The sequence below is a fragment of the Cucumis melo genome, chromosome 12, assembly GCF_025177605.1.
Source record: "Cucumis melo cultivar AY chromosome 12, USDA_Cmelo_AY_1.0, whole genome shotgun sequence".
Classification (NCBI taxonomy): domain Eukaryota; kingdom Viridiplantae; phylum Streptophyta; class Magnoliopsida; order Cucurbitales; family Cucurbitaceae; genus Cucumis; species Cucumis melo.
In genome coordinates, this window is record NC_066868.1 from 5,216,178 (window position 1) to 5,238,437 (window position 22,260).

A 22,260-nucleotide genomic window follows, 5' to 3' on the forward strand; every position below is an offset into this window, starting at 1 on the left:
CTTTTTCTTGGATCAACAGCATAAGTTCTTGAGCTTTGCCCATTTCCTTTGCTGAAATGCATTTTCACTAGTTTCTGACACTGGATGAGCGTTCGCCACTCATTGGAAGAGCATTAGCCATTTTTTCCATCGTTTCGGTTTGGACATTAGTTCTACCACCAACGAGCTCTTTTCCCGACCTATACTTTGGGAAAATGGGTGAGGGACAATGTTAGAAATGTACACTAAAGTCTCCAGAGAATGAGTCCCAAAGCTCAAACCACTTATGACCAATACCAAAAAAAAAGAAACCACGAAGGACTGCTTTTTACCCTGAGATAGAAAAACTGAGTTTGGTGGGTTCTCCATTGCATTTTTTTGGTACTAACACCAGATGTTTTTTAGTCTAGCCTGTTTCCTTCCTTGAAATATATTTTCAATTGTTTCTAAGATCGGAAAGGCGTATCCCATTCGTTGGAAGAGCAATGACTATCTTTTTTATTATTTCGGGTTGCACCTTAGTTCTCCCTCCAACAAGCTCACTTCCCGACCTATACTTTGGGAAAATGTGTGAGGAACGATGCAATGAATGTAGAATGAAGTCCTCGTAAAATGAGTCTTGAAGCTCAAACCACTTATAACCAATACAAAAAAAGGAACCACTGAATGACTGCTTTTTACCTTGAGATAGAAAAACTGAGTTTGGGGCATTCTCATTCGCATTTGCTTGAGACGAAAACTAGAAGTTCTTGAGCTTAGCCCATTTTTAGTGGTCTCTAACATAGAACGAGTGTTCCCCACTAGTTGGAAGAGCATTGGCCATCTTTCTTATTGTTTCACGTTGCACGTTAGTTCTTCCTCCAATGAGCTCACTTTCCGACCTATACATTGAAAAACTGTGTGAGGTGCGATGCAAGGATTTTAAACTGAAGTCTTTGAAGTGTGAGTCCCAAAACTTGAAACACTTATGACGAATACAAAACAAAGAAACCGTCGAAAGATTGCTTTTTACATCGAGATAGAAAAACTGAGTCTGGGGCATTCTCGTTTGCTTTTTCTTGGGACCAACAACAGAAGTTCTTGAGCTTAGCACATTTCCTTTGAAAAAAATGCATTTTCACAGGTTTCTGACACAGGACGAGCGTTTTCCACTCGTTTGGAAGAGCATTGGTCATCTTTTCGATCGTTTTAGGTTGGAAATTAGTTCTAATGCCAACGAGCTCGTTTCCCGACCTATACTTTTAGAAAGTGGGTGAAGGACGATGTTAGCAATGTACATTAAAGTCCTCGAGGAATGCGTCCCGAAGCTCGCACCACTTATGACCAATAAAAAAAAAGAAACCACTGAAGGACAACTTTTTACCCCGAGATAGAAAAACTGAGTCTGGGGCATTCTCGTTTGCTTTTTCTTGGGACCAACAACAGAAGTTCTTGAGCTTAGCACATTTCCTTTGAAAAAAATGCATTTTCACAGGTTTCTGACACAGGACGAGCGTTTTCCACTCGTTTGGAAGAGCATTGGTCATCTTTTCGATCGTTTTAGGTTGGAAATTAGTTCTAATGCCAACGAGCTCGTTTCCCGACCTATACTTTTAGAAAGTGGGTGAAGGACGATGTTAGCAATGTACATTAAAGTCCTCGAGGAATGCGTCCCGAAGCTCGCACCACTTATGACCAATAAAAAAAAAGAAACCACTGAAGGACAACTTTTTACCCCGAGATAGAAAAACTGAGTCCAGGGCATTCTCCTTCGCATTTTCTTGGGACTAACACCAGAAGTTCTTGAGCCTAGCCTGTTTCCTTTGCAGATATATATTTTCAGTTGTTTCTGACACCGGACAAGCGTACGCCATTCGTTGGAAAAGCAATGACCATCTGTTCGATTGTTTTGGGTTGCAGCTTAGTTCTCCCTCCAATGAGCTCGCTTTTCGACCTATACTTTGGGAAAATGTTTGAAGTACGATGCACGAAATGTAGACTGAAGTCCTCGGAGAATGAGTCCTGAAGCTCAAACCACTTATAACCAATACAAAAAAAACCACTTAATGACCACCTTTAACCTCGAGATAAAAAATTGAGTCCGGGGCATTCTCATTCGCATTTTCTTGAGATGAAAACTATAATTTCTTGAGCTTAGCCCGTTTTTCTTTGCTTAATTGCATTTTCAAAGGTTTCTGACACAAAACAAGCGTTCCCCACTAGTTGGAAGAGCATTGGCCATCTTTCTTATTGTTTCGGGTTGCACCTTAGTTCTTCCTCCAACGAGCTCGCTTCCTGACCTATACATTGGGAAAATGTGTGGGGTGCGATGCTAGGATTTTAAACTGAAGTCCTTGAAGTGTGAGTCCCAAAACTTCAAACACTTATGACTAATATAAAACAAAGAAACCATCGAAAGATTGCTTTTTACACCGAGATAAAAAACTAAGTCTGGGACATTCTCGTTCGCTTTTTCTTGGTACCAACAACAAATGTTCTTGAGTTAAAATGCATTTTCACTGGTTTGTAACACCAGACGAGTGTTTGCCACTCGTTGGAAGAGCATTGGCCATCTTTTCGATCGTTTCGAGTTGGACATTTGTTCTACCGTCAACGAGCTCGTTTCTCGACCTATACTTTTGGAAAATGGGTGAGAGACAATGCTAGATCTGTACACTAAAGTCATCGGAGAATGAGTCCCGAAGCTTGAATCGTTTATGACCAATACAAAAGAAAGAAACCACTGAAGGACTGCTTTCTACCCCGAGATAGAAAAACTGACTCCGAGGCATTCTCCTTCGCATTTTTTTGGGACTAACATAGGAAGTTCTTGAGCCTAGCCTGTTTCCTTCATTGAAATATATTCTTGGTTGTTTCTGACACCGAATAAGCATATGCCATTCGTTGGAAGAGCAATGACCATCTTTTCGATTGTTTCGGGTTGCACCTTAGTTCTCTCTCCAACGAGCTCCCTTCCCAACCTATACTTTGGGAAAATGTGTGAGGGACGATGCAAGAAATGTAGACTGAAGTCCTCGGAGAATGAGTCTCGAAGCTCAAACCACTTATAACCAATACACAAAAAAAAGAAACCATCGAATGACCGCTTTTTACATCGAGATTGAATAACTGAGTCCGGGGCATTCTCGTTTGCATTTTCTTGGGACTAACACAAGAAGTTCTTGAATCTAGTCTATTTCCTTCGCCAAAATACATTTTTAGTTGTTTCTGACACTGGACAAGCGTATGCCATTCCTTGGAAGAGCATTGGTCAACTTTTCGATTGTTGCGGGTTGCACCTTAGTTCGCCCTCCAAAGAGCTCGCTTCCCGACCTATTCTTTGGGAAAATGTGTGAGGGATGATGCAAGGAATGTAGATTGAAGTCCTCTGAGTATAAGTCCCGAAGCTCGAAAGTCTTATGATCAATACAAAACAAAGAAATCGTTGAAGAACTACTTTTTACCCCAAGATAGAAACACTGAGTGCAGGGCATTCTCCTTCACATTTTCTTAGCATGAACACCAGAAGTTCTTGAGCTTAGTATGTTTCCTTCGTTTAAATGCATTTTCAGTAGTTTCTAACATCGAACAAGCATTTTCCACTAGTTGGAAGAGCATTGGCCATCTTATCGATCGTTTCAGGTTGCACCTTAGTTCTCCTCCCAACAAGCTCGCTTCCTGACCTATACTTTGGGAAAATGTGTGAGGGAAGATGCTAGGAATGTTGACTAAAGTCCTCGAAGTATGAGTCCCAAATCACGAAACACTTATAACTAATACAAAACAAAGAAACTGTTGTAGGAGCACTTTTTAGCCCAAGATAAATAACTGAGTCCGGTACATTCTCGTTTGCATTTTCTTGGGACGAACAGTAGAATTTCTAAAGCTTAGCACCATTCCTTCTGCGGAGGTGCATTTTCAGTAGTTTCTGACATCGAACAAGCGTTCGCCACTCTTTTTAAGATCATTGGCTATCTTTTCGATTGTTTCGGGTTGCACCTTAGTTCTGTCTCTAAATAGCTCACTTTTCGACCTATACTTTGGGAAAATGTGTGAGGGATGATGCAAGGAATGTAGACTGAAGTCCTTACAGTACGAGTCTTGATGCTCGAACACTTATGACCAATACAAAATAAAGAAACCGTTAAGCGTCCACTTTTTACCCCAAAATAGAAAAACTGAGTCTGAGGCATTCTCGTTTGCATTTTCTAGGATGAACACCAGAAGTTCTTGAGCTAAGCCCGATTGCCTTTGCTGAAATGCATTTTTAGTTATTTCTGACACCAGACGAGCGTTTGACAATCGTTGGAAGACCATTTGCCATCACGGTTGTTGCAGGTTGCACCTTAGGAGTCTGGGCCATTCTTGTTCACATTTTCTTGGGACGAACACCGAAATTTCTTGAGCCTAGCCCATTTCTTTTTCCGAAATGCATTCTCAGTGGTTTCTAACACTTAACGAGCATTCGCCACTCGTTGGAGGAGCATTGGCCATGTTTTCGACCGTTTCAGATTGCACCTTAGTTCTCTTACCAACGAGCTCGCTTCTCGACCAATACTTTCGGAAAATGTGTGAGAAACGATGCAAGGAATGTAGACTGAAGACCTCAGAGTAAAATTCCTGAAGCTCGAAACACTTATGACTAATAGAAAACAAAGAAACCGTCAAAGGATCGCTTTTTACCCCGAGATAGAAAAACTTAGTCTTGAACATTCTCGTTTGTACTTTCTTAGGACAAACACCAGAAGTTCTTGAGCCTAGCACATTTCATTTGGTTGAAGTGTATTTTCTGAGGTTTCTAACACCGGACGAGCATTCGCCACTCGGTTGAAGAGCATTGTCCATCTTTTCTATCGTTTTGGGTTACACCTTAGTTCTCCCTTGAACGAGCTCCCTTTCCGTCCTATAGTTTTGAAAAATGTGTGAGGGATAGTGTTTGGAATGTAGAATGAAATCCTCGAAGTATGAGTCCCGAAGCTCGAAACACTTATGACTAATACAAAACAAAGAAATCGTTGAAGGACCACTTTTTACCCCAAGATAGAAAAACTGAGTCCAGGACATTCTTGTCGTATTTTCTTTGGACGAACACAAGAAGTTCTTGAGCTTAGCACCTTTCCTTTGGTGAAATGCATTTTCAATGGTTTCTGACACCAAACGAGCGTTCGCCATTCGTTGGGAGACATTGGCCATCTTTTTGATAGTTTCGGGTTGCCCTTAGTTCTCTTTCCAACGAGCTCGCTTCCCGACCTATACTTTGAAAAAATTTGTAAGGGACGATGTAAGGAATGTAGACTGAAGTCCTTGGAGTTTGAGTCCCGAATCCGGAAAGAATTATGACTAATACTAAACAAAGAAACCTTTAAAGCACAACTTTTTACCCCTAGATAGAAAAATTAATTCTGGGGCATTCTCGTTCACATTTTCTTGGGACGAAAAACAGAAGTTCTTGTTGGAAAAGCATTGGCAATGTGTGAGGGATGTAAAATAGAAGTTCTTGTTGGAAAAGCATTTGCTTGAAGTGTAGTTTTCGTGTTTTTTGACACCGGACAAGTGTTTGCCACTCGTTGGAAAAGCATTGGCAATCTTTTCGATCGTTTCGGGTTGCACCTTAGTTCTCCCACCAACGATCACGCTTCAACACCTATACTTTGGGAAAATGTTTGAGGGACGATTCCTAGAATGAGCCTAAAGTCCTCGGAGATGAATCCCAAAGCTCGAAACACTTATGACCAATACAAATCATAGAAACCGTTGAAGAACTGCCTTTTTCCTCGAGATAGGAAAACTAAGTCTGAGACACACACTAGAAATTCTTAAGCCCAACCCGTTTCCTTTGCTTGAATTTTATTTTTCGTGGTTTCTAACACCGTACGAGCATTCGCCACTCGTAGGAAGCACATTGGCCATCTTTTCAATCATTTGATGTTACACCTTAGTTTTCTTTTCAACGAGCACGCTTGCCGACTATACTTTGGGATAAAGTGCGAGGCACGATGCTCGTTGGGATAAAGTGCGAGGACATTCTCGTTTGCATTTTCTTTGGACGAACACCAGAAGTTCTTAAGCTTAGACCGTTTCATTCACTTGAAGTGCATTTTAACTTGCTTCTGGCACCGAACGACCATTCGCCACTCGTTGGAAAAGCATTGGCCATCTTTTCGATCGTTTCAAGTTGCACCTTATTTCTCTCTCCAAAGAGCTTGCTTCCTGCCCTATACTTTGGGAAAATGTGTGAGGGACGATGCTAGGAAGAAAGCCTAAAGTCCTCGAAGTATGAGTCCCAAAGCTCAAAATACTTATGAGCAATACAAAACAAAGAAACCATTGAAGGACCGTTTTTTACCACAAGATAGAAAAACTTTGTCCGGGGCATTTTTATTCGCAATTTCTTGGGACAAACACAAAAATTTCTTGAGCTTAGCTTGTTTCCTTCACTAAAAATGCATTTTCAGTGGTTTGACACCGGACGAGCGTTCGTCACTTGTGGAAGAGCATTGACAATCTTTTCGATAGTTTCGGGTTGCACCTTAGTTCATCGTCCAATGAGCTGGCTTCCCAACCTATACTTTGGGAAAACTGAGGTGCACGTGTTACTGTCACCAGAAACCTCTGAACTTGCCCATCTCGTTCAGAAGGTGCTGACCAACCCATTCCTACCACCCTTGCCTTCATCTATTGCCGTTAATGCCACCCGCACACTGCTTTATGTTTTACCATATACTTCCGTCGAGTCAACGCCGCTTCTACTGTCCAACTATATGCCTTGCCATCCATTGACTCTATTCCAAACCCTAGCAATCATCTCATGGTTGGCCATCCTCAAATCTACTTAAAATTTGATGTTGGAGAGTCTTCGGCACATTTCAACACTAACGTGTCAACCTCTTCTTCTTCAAGTATAGCTCACCAGCAACTACAAAGGCGTTAACAACAGATTGCGGCAATTAAGGCTACATTAGAGGTAACATCCAATAGTCTTGGTCGTGGTCTTCATGCATCTTTACCGATATATTATGAGAATCCAATAACCTTGTTCCTCTCTCTATCCTCTCCTTAATGACTAATATAGTGGCACAATCTACAGGATATTTTTCAGGAGAAAAATTGAATTGCAATGACTATTTCTTCCGATCTCAGCCAGTGAAAATGGTTCTTGAAGGGCAGTATAAATTCGGTTTTCTGACAAGGGAAATACTTCGCCCTCCACCTGGAGACCCTCAAGAACAGTATTGGAAGGGAGAGGATTCTCTTCTTCGATCTACATTGATTAATAGCATTGAGCAACAAATTGGATAACCTTTACTCTATGCTGCAACTACTATAGATATTTAGGACACAACCCTAAAATTGTATTCCAAACGTCAAAATGCCTCTCGTCTATGTACAGTACTCTAGATTTGAAGAGATTGACAGGATTTAAGATTTTCTCGTTGGTCTTAACTCTAAGTTTGATATAGTTCGTGGGTGTCCACTGAGCTAGAGACTGATTCCCTCCCTGATGGAGGTCTTTTCTGAAATTTGTCTTGAGGAGGATCAAACAAATGATATGAATATTTCGACCATCTCGATTATTAACTCCGCTGCTTTTCACGCAAGATCCTCTACCAGTGGCAGTGAGATGAACAATGGGAAACCAATTCCTTTGTGATCATTGTAAAAAGAAATGGCATACGAAAGAGCAATATTGGAAGTTACATGGTCGTCCCCCAAGAGGTAAAAAATGACCTTCCAACAACAAACAGAACATATTACGGGTATATGTGAGCGAGTTTGGTGGATCTTCTCAACCACCTGATGTACATGAGAGTCAGGTCAATCTCAGTCCTACTATTATAGGTGCCTTTATGCAATTAGGTATTCCTTAATCCTCCAGTCTTATTAGTATTAATGGGAAGAAACCATGGATTCTGGTTTCTTGAGCCACAAACCATTTGACTAGTTCTTCTAAATTGTTTGTGTCCTATATTGCACGTGTTAGTAACGAAATGATTAAGATTGCATATGGCTCCTTGGACCCCATTATTGGGAAAGGGAAGATTTCTCTTTGTGCAGGGCTCTCCTTACATCATGTGTTGCATGTGCCTGAAATTTCTTATAATCTGTTGTCTATAAGCAAGATTACTCGTGATCTAAACTGCAAAGCAACATTCTTACCTGATTGTCTCTATTTAGGACTTGAGCTCGGGTAGGATGATTGGCACTGCCTGACATAGTAGAGGACTTTACCTTCTTGATGACATCTCTTGTAGTAGTATTCCTAGGACTAGTCTTTTATCTTCTTATTTTACTACTTTTGAACAAAATTGTATGCCGTGGCATTTCTGTCTAGGCCAGCCTAATTTTCAATATATGAAACATTTATATCCTCATTTCCGTCTAGCCCACCCTAATTTTCAAGAGTGAAAAGATGAGTTGTTTTTTACATTTATGGCCCAACTTGAAGGGAAGTGTTAGAATTAGGGAGCTTATTGTATGTTGAAAGCCTGAGGGTTTGTTGAGATTTTATAGTGCTCTAATTATTGAGATTTTATAGTGCCCTAATTAACTTTTATTATTTTATTTTGGCTTTTACAGCCTATAAATAAATGTTCCCTGTTTCATTATGAGATATAGAAAAATAATAAGAAAATAACACTGTGGTTTTTCTACCTGTTCTAGGGTTTCCAATTAAAACCAATGTTTGTTGGTTTCCACGTAAAATCGGTGTTTATTCTTCTCTTTTCTTTTCTCAATAAAAGCTAATACAAAGACAAATAATTGATTACAACCAGTAATACAAACCCAAACAAGGCCCATCCAAACAAGTCTATGAAGGAGGGAGAATGAATGCCTTTCATCACCGTATCAAAACTTATAAGTTTAAAATTGTCCCATAATGACCGTATTAACCTTCTTTGTTTTCCATAAAGGAAAGGTCTATTAATTGTGGTGGTATGATGCACATTTCACAAAGACAAAGGTCCAATAAAGGCCAAAACAAAAGTAAAAGGTTCATAAGAAAATTTCCCCATCCATTTGTCCACAAAAAAAATGAGAAACTGTGCTCTCATTTTCCTAAAGGACTAGAAAAGGGAAAGCAAGGGGTAAACAAGATAGTTTATTTAAAGAACCCATGAAACTAACTATACAAAAAAGGGTTCCAACTTATAATAATAAGACTTTGAAAGTAATTACAAGATTCTTTGGAAACTTAACTGACATCCAAAATAGAAGCATTAACCTTAGCGATTGGCAAAACCTCCTCCTAAGATCCCTCCATATCACTAAAACTCTATTATTTCTCTCGAACAAAGGCCCCAAAAGCTGTGAAGAAACCAACCATCCATAAAATTCAACCATTATAGGCATATGCAAAAGAACCTCCTAGTTAATGATGGGAGGTCTACTTGGTCTAATTGCAAGGCATCATAAGTAGATAAGTTTCTGCTTTATAGAAAGTGGACACGTTCCTTTTATTGAAGGTAGACTTTCCTTCAAGCCAAGGTTCTTCTCTAACTAATGGTCAGTTTGTTTAGTTTCGGGTGCTCTTAAGTGGGGACCTGCTCATTTAGGTTTAAGATTATATCTTTAAGGCTTCCTTACCTTCCTAGTTGTCAGTTGGAAGGTTTCTTGTTAATGGTAAGTTGTGGTCCCAACGGACACCCTAAAAACTTGGAATAGGACTTTAGGGATATCAGAGTAAGAAATAAGATCTCCTAGGAAGAAGAAATTCTTAGATGGGCTTGAAGAAGCTAGGCCTCCAAGTGAAGTTCCTATGCAAGAGTTGGAGAGATCGTCTTGAACCTTAGTTGTCCCTCCAACGAGCTCGCTTCTCGACCTATGGTTTCGGAAAATGTTTGAGGGATGATGCCAGGAATATAGATTGAAGTCCTTAGAGTATAATTCTCGAAGCTTGAAACACTTATGACTAATACAAAATAGAGAAACAATCGAAGGATCGCTTTTTACCCCGAGATAGAAAAACTGAGTCTAAGGGCATTCTCGTTTGCATTTTCTAGGGACCAACACCAGAAGTTCTTGAGCTTAGCCCGTTGCCTTCATTGAAAGTACATTTTCAGTGGTTCTTGAAATCGAACCAGCGTTCGCCACTCCTTGGAAGAGCATTGGACATCTTTTCGATCGTTTTAGGTTGCACCTTAGTTATACCTCAAACGAGCTCGCTTCCTAACCTTTACTTTGGGAAAATGTGCGTGGGACGATGCCAGGAATGTAGACTGAAGTCCCGACCTTTACTTTTTACCCCGAGATAGAAAAACTGAGTCTAAGGGCATTCTCGTTCGCATTTTCTGGGGACCAACACCAGAAGTTCTTGAGCTTAGCCCGTTTCCTTCACTGAAAGTGCATTTTCAGTGGTTCCTGAAATCGAACGAGCGTTCGCCACTCGTTGGAAGAGCATTGGGCATTTTTTTGATCGTTTCAGGTTGCACCTTAGTTATACCTCAAACGAGCTCGCTTTCTAACCTTTACTTTGGGAAAATGTGTGTGGGACGATGCCAGGAATGTAGACTAAAGTCCCGACCTTTACTTTGGGAAAATTATTGGGCATGAGGAATTCTATCTAAGAAAAGGGCTAGTATTTTCCCAAGACCTATTTACTTACGAATTTACCTATCTTCATCTTCGTACCGAACCCTCTTCTTGTATTTGACGTTGAGATCGTTCTATACAGAAAAGTAGTGATACCAAAGGACCTAGCTTGCTGCACCTTTCTTTTGATTTCTTCACTTTTCTATGCTAAATCCTAGTTTTCACTCCTCACTTTAGAAAGAGAGAATCCCATCAAAGAAGAAAGGAGCCTTCCAATTGATCGGAGCTCGAATCAATGGAAGTAGCAAGTGGCTGCCACTCTCTAACAATAGCTCTCAAGCTAGAGCAGATATCCCAAGAGTGGAAAGGGAAGAAGTCAAAAGTGATCAAGGCAAGAACTCTTCAGATTGAGTAGCTTAGACCTAGATCAGCTGAAAGGGAAAATATCTTTCGACAAGAGGAAGTGGGGGAATCCGTCTAAATCTAATGGTTCTTTTTTGCACTTTTATCTCAACCCTTGTTCATTGATTCAACTAGAATCTTGGACTCCTTCAATTGAGCCTCCATCTGCGACTTTGAGTGGAATGAATAAGTCCTCCAGACCGGCTGGGGCTGACATCTCTTTTTACTCAGACGTTTCAAGAGTTTTTTGGCCCAGAACCTTTCCTTATGCTTGCCTTAAATTAGAGTAGCAATTGGCGAAAACAAAATTCCAACTAAAGCAAAAGCTGATATCAAAGCGACTAGGGAAAGTATCCCCTATTGGCTTCTATCTACCCACTACGCGGTAGCATAATAAGAAAAGCGAAGGTGAGCCATGGAATGGAGAAGCGATTCTCAAAGAGCAGGTCAAGTCCTAACCCTTCCCTTCAAGAATGAAGTTCGGATCTGACTCCAAAAGAAAGAGACTCGAAACAAAGGTCTTAATTGAAAGGAGAGGACTAATTAAGCTAGTCCTCATTGGTTTAATTTAAAAAGCTCGACTGATAAGGGGAGAGTTCTTATCCTTTAATTTGAAGGAGTGAAACTCAAAATGGAACTCAAAGACTGTGTTCGAAGAATATTGAGAAGCAACCATCAGAAACATGAGTTGGCCATAGTGATTCAGGAGTTCTGTGTGGAAGGGCTCTAGCCCAATGGATCAAAGGTACGTCGAGGATAATAGGCTGATGACTTCTAAGAGCTCTTATTGATTGAGTCATTTGGCACATTGATGTTGACTCATCACATCCTAGGGTTGAAGAAGATCTCAAGGGTTCAGTTGTTCGCCGATGAAAGTGGTACATGAGTTGGATTTAGAACGTTATAAGATAGTTCAATTCCTATCTACCATTGGTGTGAAAGGGAGGTTCCTATCTACCATTGGTATGAAAGGGAGATCTACGAGGAGCCAACCCAAGTACGAGAGGATTGGGTTGGGCCAACTTATGGTGTACCGATTATTATGCCAATAGCAACATCGGTCAGCTAAGTTGGTATGGAAGAACCTCTGCGCTATCGAAAATCCTTCTTTATACAAGTTCTCAGACGAGGTTTTTGAACATCATTTTGATAGGCGAGAGGTGTAAGCACCATGAGGTGTTTAGTGATTTCGTACTAAACGAAAGGACTTGTACTTTCACCATAACCCAGAATGAAAGAAAGTCAACATATTCCTACAATTGCGGTCAGTCTCGCTACCTCTTTAGTTGTCGCTCCTTACTTGTTCAGTTGAATACCACAAGAAAGTAGCTCCTATCTCTAAGGGGGCTTATGCACTCCATGACTTTCTTATGTTATGGCCTCTCAAAGACTGAATTTAGATGCTAGTTCAAAAGCCCATTCTCTTAATAATCATGTCCACTTTGAAGCTCTAACCTATACAAGGGGCCTTGGCCTAGCTTACTAAGCGTTGGAATTAAGAGGTCCAATAATAGAAGCAGAAGGTCTAAGGAAGCAAATGAAGAAAAAGAAGACAAGAGTATTCTGCTCCAAAAGTTTTGGAATTCATGAGTCCGACCTATCCACAGATTCATATGGATCAAAGAGGCATTTTGACCCGTCAGACTTGTTCATTTCGAATCCACTCCAATTATGGCTCCGAAACTTTCATTGAAAGGAAGAAAAAGCATAATGAAACGAAGGAAAGCCATCCTGCGTCCATCCTCAGGCATTTAATGAGTGGAATTCTTCTCATAGTGGAATTGGAAAAGAATTTGAGACTCTTATATTAGATTCTGCCTCTCTTTCTTAGTCGAGTTGCCTATCACACCTTGCTCTCGTAAGACGTTTAGAAGGTAGTGGCTTCTCTTGCGGCTCAGATTTATAAGCCTGTGGTATTTATCCCTAGATGCCTCTTTTCTTTCAAATGTCATGGTGGAATTCTCTCCCAAATCAAAACTAACAACTTTCTTAGAAGGTAGAATTACGAATTTCAAAACGTCTTTGTAAGTGGATAAAATGGGTTGAGTCCTATCTATAGGAGATGGAATTGCACGAGTTTATAGATTGAAGGAGATTTAAGCTAGGGAAATGGTAGAAACCGGTCCCTCGACGGTTTTTTCCCTTTGCTCCGTATTGTTCATAAGTCTTTCGATATTCAGGGCTCGTGCTTTAAGGACTTCAACCCATGCTCCTGGCATGCTCCCTGACATGTTTTCCATGGGTATAGGTCGAGAAGCGACTTCGTTGGAGGGAGAACTGTGGTGCGACCCAAAACGGTCCAAAAGATGGCGAATGCTTCCAAGGAGTGGCGAACGCTCGTCCGAGGTCAGAAACCACTGAAAATGAACTTGCATCAAAGGAAACGGGTCGAGCTCAAGGACTTTCGGTGCTCGTCCCAAGAAAATGCGATCGAGAATGCCTCGGACTTAGTTTTCTCGTCCTGAGGTAAAATGCGGTCCCCAACGGTTTCTTCCCTTTGCTCCGTATTGTCATAAGTCTTTCGATCTTCGGGGCTCGTGCTCCGAAGACTTCAACACACACTCCTAGCATGCTTCCTGAAACATTTTCCTAAGGTCTAGGTCGAGAAGTGAGCTCGTTGGAGGGAGAACTGTGGTGCGATCCAAAACGGTCCAAAAGATAGCCAATGCTTCCAACGAGTGGCGAATGCTCGTCCGAGGTCAGAAACAACTGGAAATGCACTTGCAATAAAGGAAACAGGCCGAGCTCTAGGACTTTCGATGCTCGTCCCAAGAAAACGCGATCGAGAATGTCCCGGACTCAGTTTTCTCGTCTTAGGGTAAAACGCAGTCCCGCGACGGTTTCTTTCCTTTGTTCCATATTGGTCATAAGTATTTCGATCCTCGAGGGTCGTGCTTCGTGGACTTCAACCCACACTCTTGGCATGCTTCCTGATGCGTTTTCCTAAGGTATAGGTCGGGAAACGAGCTTGTTGGATGGAGAACTGTGGTGCGACCTAAAACTGTCCGAAAGATGGCCAATGCTTCCAACGAGTGGCGAACGCTCGTCCGAGGACAGAAACCACTAGAAATGCACTTGTAGCGTAGTAAACAGGCCGAGCTCGAGGACTTCAAGTGCTCCTTCCAAGAAAATGCGAGCGAGAATGCCCCGAACTCAGTTTTCTCGTCCTGGGGTAAAAACCGATCCTTCGACGGTTTTTTCCCTTTGCTCCGTATTGGTCATAAGTCTTTCGATCTTCGGGGCTGGTGCTCTAAGGACTTCAACACATGCTCCTGGCATGCTCCCTGACACATTTTCCATGGGTATAGGTCGAGAAACGACCTCGTTGGAGGGAGAACTGTGGTGCGACACAAAACGGTCTAAAAGATGGCGAATGCTTCTAACGAGTGGCGAACGCTCGTCCGAGGTCAGAAACAACTGGAAATGCACTTGCAACAAAGGAAACGGGTCGAGCTCGAGGACTTTCGGTGCTCGTCCCAAGAAGATGTGATCGAGAATGCCCCGGACTCAGTTTTCTCGCCTTGGGTAAAACGCGGTCCCCCCACGGTTTCTTCCCTTTGTTCCGTATTGGTCATAAGTCTTTCGATCTTCGAAGCTCGTGGTTCGAGGACTTCAACAGACACTCTTGGCATGCTCCTTGACAAATTTTCCTAAGGTATAGGTCGGGAAGTGATCTCGTTGGAGGGAGAACTGTGATGCAACCCAAAACGGTCCAAAAGATGGCCAATGCTTCCAACGAGTGGCGAACGCTCGTCCTAGGAAAGAAACCACTGGAAATGCACTTGCAGCGTAGGAAATGGGCCGAGCTCGAGGACTTCCGGTGCTCATCTCTAGAAAATGCGAGCGAGAATGCCCCGGACTCAATTTTCTCGTCCTACAGTAAAAAGCGGTCCCTCGACGGTTTTTCCCCTTTGCTCCGTATTGGTCATAAGTCTTTCGATCTTTGTGGCTCATGCTCCGAGGACTTCAACACTCACTTCTGGCATGCTCCCTGACACGTTTTCCCATGTTATAGGTCGGGAAGCAAGGTCGTTGGAGGGAGAACTGTGGTGCGACCAAAACGGTCCAAAAGATGGCCAATGCTTCCAACGAGTGGCGAACGCTGGTCCGGTGTCAGATACTACTGGAAATGCACTTGCAGCGAAGGAAACGGGCTGAGCTCGAGGAATTCCGGTGATCGTCCCAAGAAAACGCGAGCGAGAATTCCCTAGACTCAGTTTCCTCGTCTTGGGGTAAGAAGCTATCCCCTGATGGTTTCTTCCCTTTGCTCCATATTCGTCATAAGTCTTTTGATCTTTGGGGCTCGTGCTCTAAGGACTTCAACACACACTTCAGGCATGCTCCCTGACACTTTTTCCCAAGGTATAGGTCGGCAAGCGAGCTCGGTGGAGGGAGAACTGTGGTGTGACTTAAAATGGTCCAAAAGATGGCCAATGCTTCCAACGAGTGGCGAACGTTGGTCTGATGTCAGAAAGCACTGGAAATGCACTTGTAGCGAAGGAAATGGGCTGAGCTCGAGGTCTTCCGGTGCTCGTCCCAAGAAAATGCGATCAAGAATGCCCCGGACTCAGTTTTCTCGTCCCGGGGCAAAAAGCGGTCCCTCGACGGTTTGTCCTTTTTGCTCCGTATTGGTCATAAGTCTTTCAATCCACACTCTTGGCATGCTCCCTGGCACGTTTTCCCAAGGTATAGGTCGAGAAGTGAGCTCGTTGGAGGGAGAACTGTGGTGCGATCTAAAACGGGTCGAAAGATGGCTAATGCTCTAACGAGTGGTGAAAGCTCGTCCGAGGTCAGACACCACTGGAAATTCAATTGCAGCAAAGGAAACGGGCCGAGTTGAGGACTTCCGGTGCTCGTCCCAAGAAAACGCGAGCGAGAATGCCTCGGACTCAGTTTTCTCGTCCTGGGGTAAAATGCAGTCCCCCGACGGTTTCATCCTTTTGCTTCGTATTGGTCATAAGTCTTTCAATCTTTGGGGCTCGTGCTCCGACGACTTCAACCCACACTCCTGGTATGCTCCCTAGCACGTTTTCCCAAGGTATAGGTCGAGAAGCAAGCTCGTTGGAGGGAAAACTGTGGTGCGATCCAAAACAGTCCGAAAGATGGCGTATGCTTCTAACGAGCGGTGAACGCTTGTTCGAGGTCAGAAACCACTGAAAATTCAATTGCAGCAAAGAAACCGGTCGAGCTGGAGGACTTTTGGTGCTCGTCCCAAGGAAATGCGAGCGAGAATGCCCCGAACATAGTTTTCTCGTCCTGGGGTAAAACGCGGTCCCCCAACGGTTTCTTCCCTTTGCTCCGTATTGGTCAAAATTCTTTCGATCTTCGGAGCTCGTGCTCTGAGGACTTCAACCCACACTCCACGCATGCTCCCTGACACATTTTCCCAAGGCATAGATCGAGAAGTGAGCTCGTTGGAGGGAGAACTTTGGTACGACCCAAAACGGTTCAAAAGATGGCCAATGATTCCAACGAGTGGCGAACGCTCGTCCGAAGACAGAAACAACTGGAAATGCCATTGCAGCGAAGGAAATGGACTGAGCTTCAGGACTTCCGGTGCTCGTCCCAAGAAAACGCGAGCGAGAATGCCCTGGACTCAGTTTTCTCGTCTTAGGGTAAAAAGCGATTCCCCGACGGTTTCTTCCTTTTGCTACGTATTGGTCATAAGTTTTTCGATCTTCGGGGCTCGTGCTCCGAGGACTTCAACACAGACTCCAAGGAATGCTCCTCGACACATTTTCCCAAGGTATAGGTCAGGAAGCGTACTCGTTGGAGGGAGAACTGTGGTGCGACCCAAAACGATCCAAAAGATGGCCAACGCTTCCAACGAGTGGTGAACGCTCGTCCGAGGTTAGAAACCATTGGAAATTCAATTGCAGCAAAGGAAACCAGTCGAGCTCGAGGACATCCGATGCTCGTCCCAAGAAATCGCGAGCGAGAATGCCCCGGACTCAGTTTTCTCGTCCTGGGGTAAAACGCGGTCCCCCGACGGTTTCTTCCCTTTGCTCCGTATTGGTCATAAGTCTTTCGATCTTCGTGGCTCATGCTCCGACGACTTCAACCCAAACTCCTGGCATGCTCTGACACGTTTTCCTAAGGTATAGGTGGAGAAGCTAGCTCGTTGGTGGAAGAACTGTGGTGCGACCTAAAACGGTCCAAAAGATGGTCAATGTTTCCAACGAGTGGCAAACGCTCATCCGGTGTTAGAAACCACTGAAAATGCATTTTCCGTAAAGGAAATGAGCCGAGCTCGAGTACTTTCGATGCTCGTCCCAAGAAAACGCAAGCGAGAATGCCCTAGACTCAGTTTTCTCGTCCTGGGGTAATGCTTCCAACGAGTGGCTAACGCTGGACCGATGTCAGAAATCACTGGAAATGCACTTGCAAGAAAGGAAACGGACGGAGCTTGAGGACTTCTAGTGCTCGTCCCAAGAAAACGAGAGCGAGAACGCCCCGAACTCAGTTTTCTCGTCTTGGGGTAAAAAGGGGTCCCCGATGGTTTCTTCTTTTTGCACCGTATTGGTCATAAGTCTTTCGATCATTGGGGCTCGTGCTTCGAGGACATCAACCCACACTCCTTACATGCTCCCTAACACGTTTTCCCATGTTATAGGTCGGGAAGCAAGGTTGTTGGAGGGAGAACTGTGGTGGGACCCAAAACGGTCCAAAAGATGGCCAATGCTTCCAACAAATGGTGAACGCTCGTCCGGTGAAAAGAAACCATTGGATCTGTACTTGCAGTGAAAGAAACGGGCTGAGCTCGAGGAATTCCGGTGCTCGTCCCAAGTAAACGCGAGCCAGAATGCCCCGGACTTAGTTTTCTCGTACTAGGGTAAAAAGCGGTCCCCAACGGTTTCTTCCCTTTGCTCCGTATTGGTCATAAGTCTTTTGATCTTCGGAGCTCGTGCTATGAGGACTTCAAACCACCATCTTGGCATGCTCCCTGACACATTTTCCCAAAATATAGGTCGGGAATTGAGCTCCTTGGAGGAAGAACTGTGGTGCGACCCAAAACGGTCCAAAAGATGGCCAATGCTTCCAACGAGTGGCGAACGCTCGACCGGTGTATGAAACCACTGGAAATACACTTGCAGCGAAGGAAACAGGCTGAGCTCGAGAACTTTTGGTGCTCGTCCCAAGAGAATGCGCGCGAGAATGCCTCTGACTTAGTTTTCTCGTCCTAGGGTAAAAAGAGGTCCCCGACGATTTCTTCTTTTTGCTCCGTATTGGTCACAAGTCTTTCGATCTTTGGGGCTCGTGCTCCGAGGACTTCAGCCCACACTCCTGGCATGCTCTCTGACAAATTTTCCCATGTTATAGGTCGGGAAGCGAGCTTGTTGGAGGGAGAACTGTGGTGCGACCCAAAACGGTCCAAAAGATTGCCAATGCTTCCATTGAGTGGCGAACGCTCGTCCGGTGAACGAAACCACTAGAAAGGAACTTGCAGCAAAGGAAACGGGTTGAGCTCGACGACTTCCGGTGCTCGTCCCAAGAAAACGCAAGCGAGAATGCCCGACCTCAGTTTTCTCGTCCTGGGATAAAAAGCGGTCCTCGACGGTTTCTTCCCTTTGCTCCGTATTGGTCATAAGTCTTTCGATCTATGGGGCTAGTGCTCCGTGGACTTCAACCAACACTCCTGACATGTTCCCTGACACGTTTTCCCATGTTATAGGTCGGGAAGCGAGCTCGTTAGAGGCAGAACTGTGGTGCGACCCAGAACGGTCCAAAAGATGGCCAATGCTTCCAACGAGTGTCGAACGTTTGTCCGGTGAAAGAAACCATAGGATATGCACTTGCAGTGAAGGAAATGGGTTGAGCTCAAGGACTTCCGGTGCTCGTCCCAAGAAAACGCGAGCGAGAATGTCCGAGACTCAATTTTCTCCTCTTGGGGTAAAAAGCGGTACCCCGACGGTTTCTTCCTTTTGCTCCATATTAGTCATTAGTCTTCTAATATTCGAAGCTCGTGCTCCGAGGACATCAACCCACACTTCTGGCATGCTCCCTGACATGTTTTCCCAAGTTATAGATCGGGAAATGAGCTCGTTGGAGGGAGATGGCCAATGCTTCCAACGAGTGGCGAACGCTCGTCCGGTGTCAGAAACCACTAGAAATGCACTTGTAACGAAGGAAACGGGCTGAGTTTGAGGACTTCTGGTGCTTGTCTCAAGAAAACGCGAGCAAGAATGCCTCGGATTCAGTTTCTCGTCTTGGGGGAAAAAACGATCCCCGACGGTTTCTTCCCTTTGCTCCGTATTGGTCATAAGTCTTTTAATCTTCGGGGCTCGTGCTCCAAGGACTTCAACCGACACTCCTGGCATGCTCCTTGACACGTTTTCCCAAGGTATAGGTTGGGAAGCGAGCTCGTTGGAGGGAGAACCGTGGTGCGACCCAAAAAAGTCCAAAAGATGGCCTATGCTTCTAACAAGTGGCGAACACTCGACCGGTGTTAGAGACCACTGAAAATGCAGTTGCAGCGAATGAAACAGGCTGAGCTCGAGGACTTCCGATGCTTGTCCCAATAAAATGCGAGTGTGAATGCTCCGGACTCATTTTTCTTGTGCTCGGGTAAAAAGCGGTCCCCAACGGTTTCTTCCCTTTGCTTCGTATTGGTCATAAGTCTTTCGATCTTTGGGCTCGTGCTCCGAGGACTTCAACCCACACTCCAGGCATGCTCCCTGACACATTTTCCCATGTTATAGGTCGGGAAGCGAGCTCGTTGGAGGGAGAAATGTGGTGCGACCCAAAACGGTCCAAAAGATGGCAAATGCTTCCAACGAGTAGCAAACTCTCGTCCGGTGAAAGAAACTACTGGAAATGTACTTGCAGTGAAGGAAACGGGCTGAGCTCGAAGACTTCTGCTGCTCGTCCCAAGAAAACGTAAGCGAGAATGCCCGGACTCAGTTTTCTCGTCCTGGCATAAAAAGCGGTCCTCGACCGTTTCTTCCCTTTGCTCTGTATTGGTCATAAGTCTTTCGATCTTTGAGGCTTGTGCTCTGAGGACTTTAACCAACACTCCTGGCATGCTCTCTGACACGTTTTACCGTGTTATAGATCGGGAAGCGAGCTTGTTGGAGGGAGAACTGTGGTGCGACCCAGAACGGTCTAAAAGATGGCCAATGCTTCTAACGAGTATCGAACGCTCGTTTAGTGAAAGAACCTACTGGATATGCACTTGCAGTGAAGGAAGCGGGCTGAGCTCAAGGACTTCCGGTGCTCGTCCTAAGAAAACGTGAGCGAGAATGCCCCGAACATAGTTTTCTTGTCTTGGGGTAAAAAGCGGTACCCCGACGGTTTCTTCCCTTTGCTCCGTATTGGTCATTAATCTTCTTATATTTGGGGCTCGTGCTCTGAGGACATCAACCCACATTCCTGGCATGCTCCCTGACACGTGTTCCCAAGTTATAGGTCGGGAAACGAGCTCGTTGGAGGGAGAACTGTGGTGCGACCCAAAATTGTCCAAAAGATGGCTAATGCTTCCAACGAGTGGCGAACGCTCGTCTGGTGTCAGAAACCACTGGAAATTCACATGCAACGAAAGAAACGTGCTAAGCTCAAGGACTTCTGGTGCTCGTCCCAAGAACACGTGAGCGAGAATGCCCCGGACTCATTTTTCTCGTCTTGGGGTAAAAAGCGGTACCCCGACGGTTTCTTTCGTTTGCTTCGTATTGGTCATAAGTCTTTCGATCTTCGAGGCTCGTGCTCCGAGGACTTCAACCGACACTCCTGGCATGCTCCCTGACACCTTTTCCCAAGGTATAGGTCGAGAAGCGAGCTCATTGGATGGAGAACTGTGGTGCGACCCAAAACGGTCCAAAAGATGGCCAATGCTTCCAACGAGTGGCGAACGCTCGTCTGGTGTTAGAAACCACTTGAAATGCACATGCAACGATGGAAACAGGCTGAGTTCGAAGACTTTCGGTGCTTGTCCAAAGAAAACGCAAGCGAGAATGCCCTGGATGAAGTTTTCTCGTCCTGGGGGAAAAGCGATCCCCGTCGGTTTCTTCCCTTTGCTTGTATTGTCATAAGTCTTTCGATCTTCTGGGCTCGTACTCCGAGGACTTCAACCGACACTCCTGGCATGCTTCCTGACACGTTTTCCTAAGGTATAGGTCGGGAAGCGAGCTCGATGGAGGGATAACTGTGGTGCGACCCAAAACGGTCCAAAAGATGGCCAATGCTTCTAACGAGTGGCGAACGCTCGTCCGGTGAAAGAAACCACTAGAAATGCACTTGCAGCGAAGGAAACAGGTTGAGCTAGAGGACTTCTGGTGCTCGTCCCAAGAAAACATAAGCGAAAATGCCCCGAACTCAGTTCTCTCATCGTATGGTAAAAAGCGGTCTCCGACGGTTTCTTCGCTTTCCTCCTTATTGGTCATAAGTCTTTCGATTTTCGAAGCTCGTGCTCCAAGGACTTCAACCCATACTCTTGGCATGCTCCCTGACACGTTTTCCCAAGGTATAGGTCAGGAAGCGAACTCATTGGAGAGAGAACTTTGATGCAACCCAAAACGGTCCAAAAGATGGCCAATCCTTTCAACGAGTGGCGAACGCTTGTCCGGTGTCCGAAACCACTGGAAATTCAATTGCAGCAAAGAAACCGGTCCAGCTCGAGGACTTTCGGTGCTCGTCCCAAGAAAACGCGAGCGAGAATGCCCCGGACATAGTTTTCTCGTCCTGGGGTAAAACGCGGTCCCCCAACGGTTTCTTCCCTTTGCTCCGTATTGGTCAAAAGTCTTTCGATCTTCGGGGATCATGCTCTGAGGACTTCAACCCACACTCCACGCATGCCCCCTGACACATTTTCCCAAGGTATAGGTCGAGAAGTGAGCTCGTTGGAGGGAGAACTGTGGTACGACCCAAAACGGACCAAAAGTTGGCCAATGATTCCAGCGAGTGGCGAACGCTCGTCCGAAGACAAAAACCACTAGAAATGCCATTGCAGCAAAGGAAACGGGCTGAGCTCCAAGACTTCCTGTGCTCGTCCCAAGAAAACGCGAGTGAGAATGCCCTGGACTCCGTTTTCTCGTCCTAGGGTAAAAAGCGGTCCCCCGACGGTTTCTTCCTTTTGCTACGTATTGGTCATAAGTCTTTCGATCTTCAGGGCTTGTGCTCCGAGGACATCAACACAGACTCCAAGGCATGCTCCTTGACACGTTTTCCCAAGGTATAGGTCAGGAAGCGTGCTCGTTGGAGGGAGAACTGTGGTTCGACCCAAAACGATCCAAAAGATGGCCAACGCTTCCAACGAGTGGTGAACGCTCGTCCGAGGTTAGAAACTATTGGAAATTCAATTGCAGCAAAGGAAACTAGTCGAGCTCAAGGACATCCGATGCCTGTCCCAAGAAATCACGAGCGAGAATGCCCCGGACT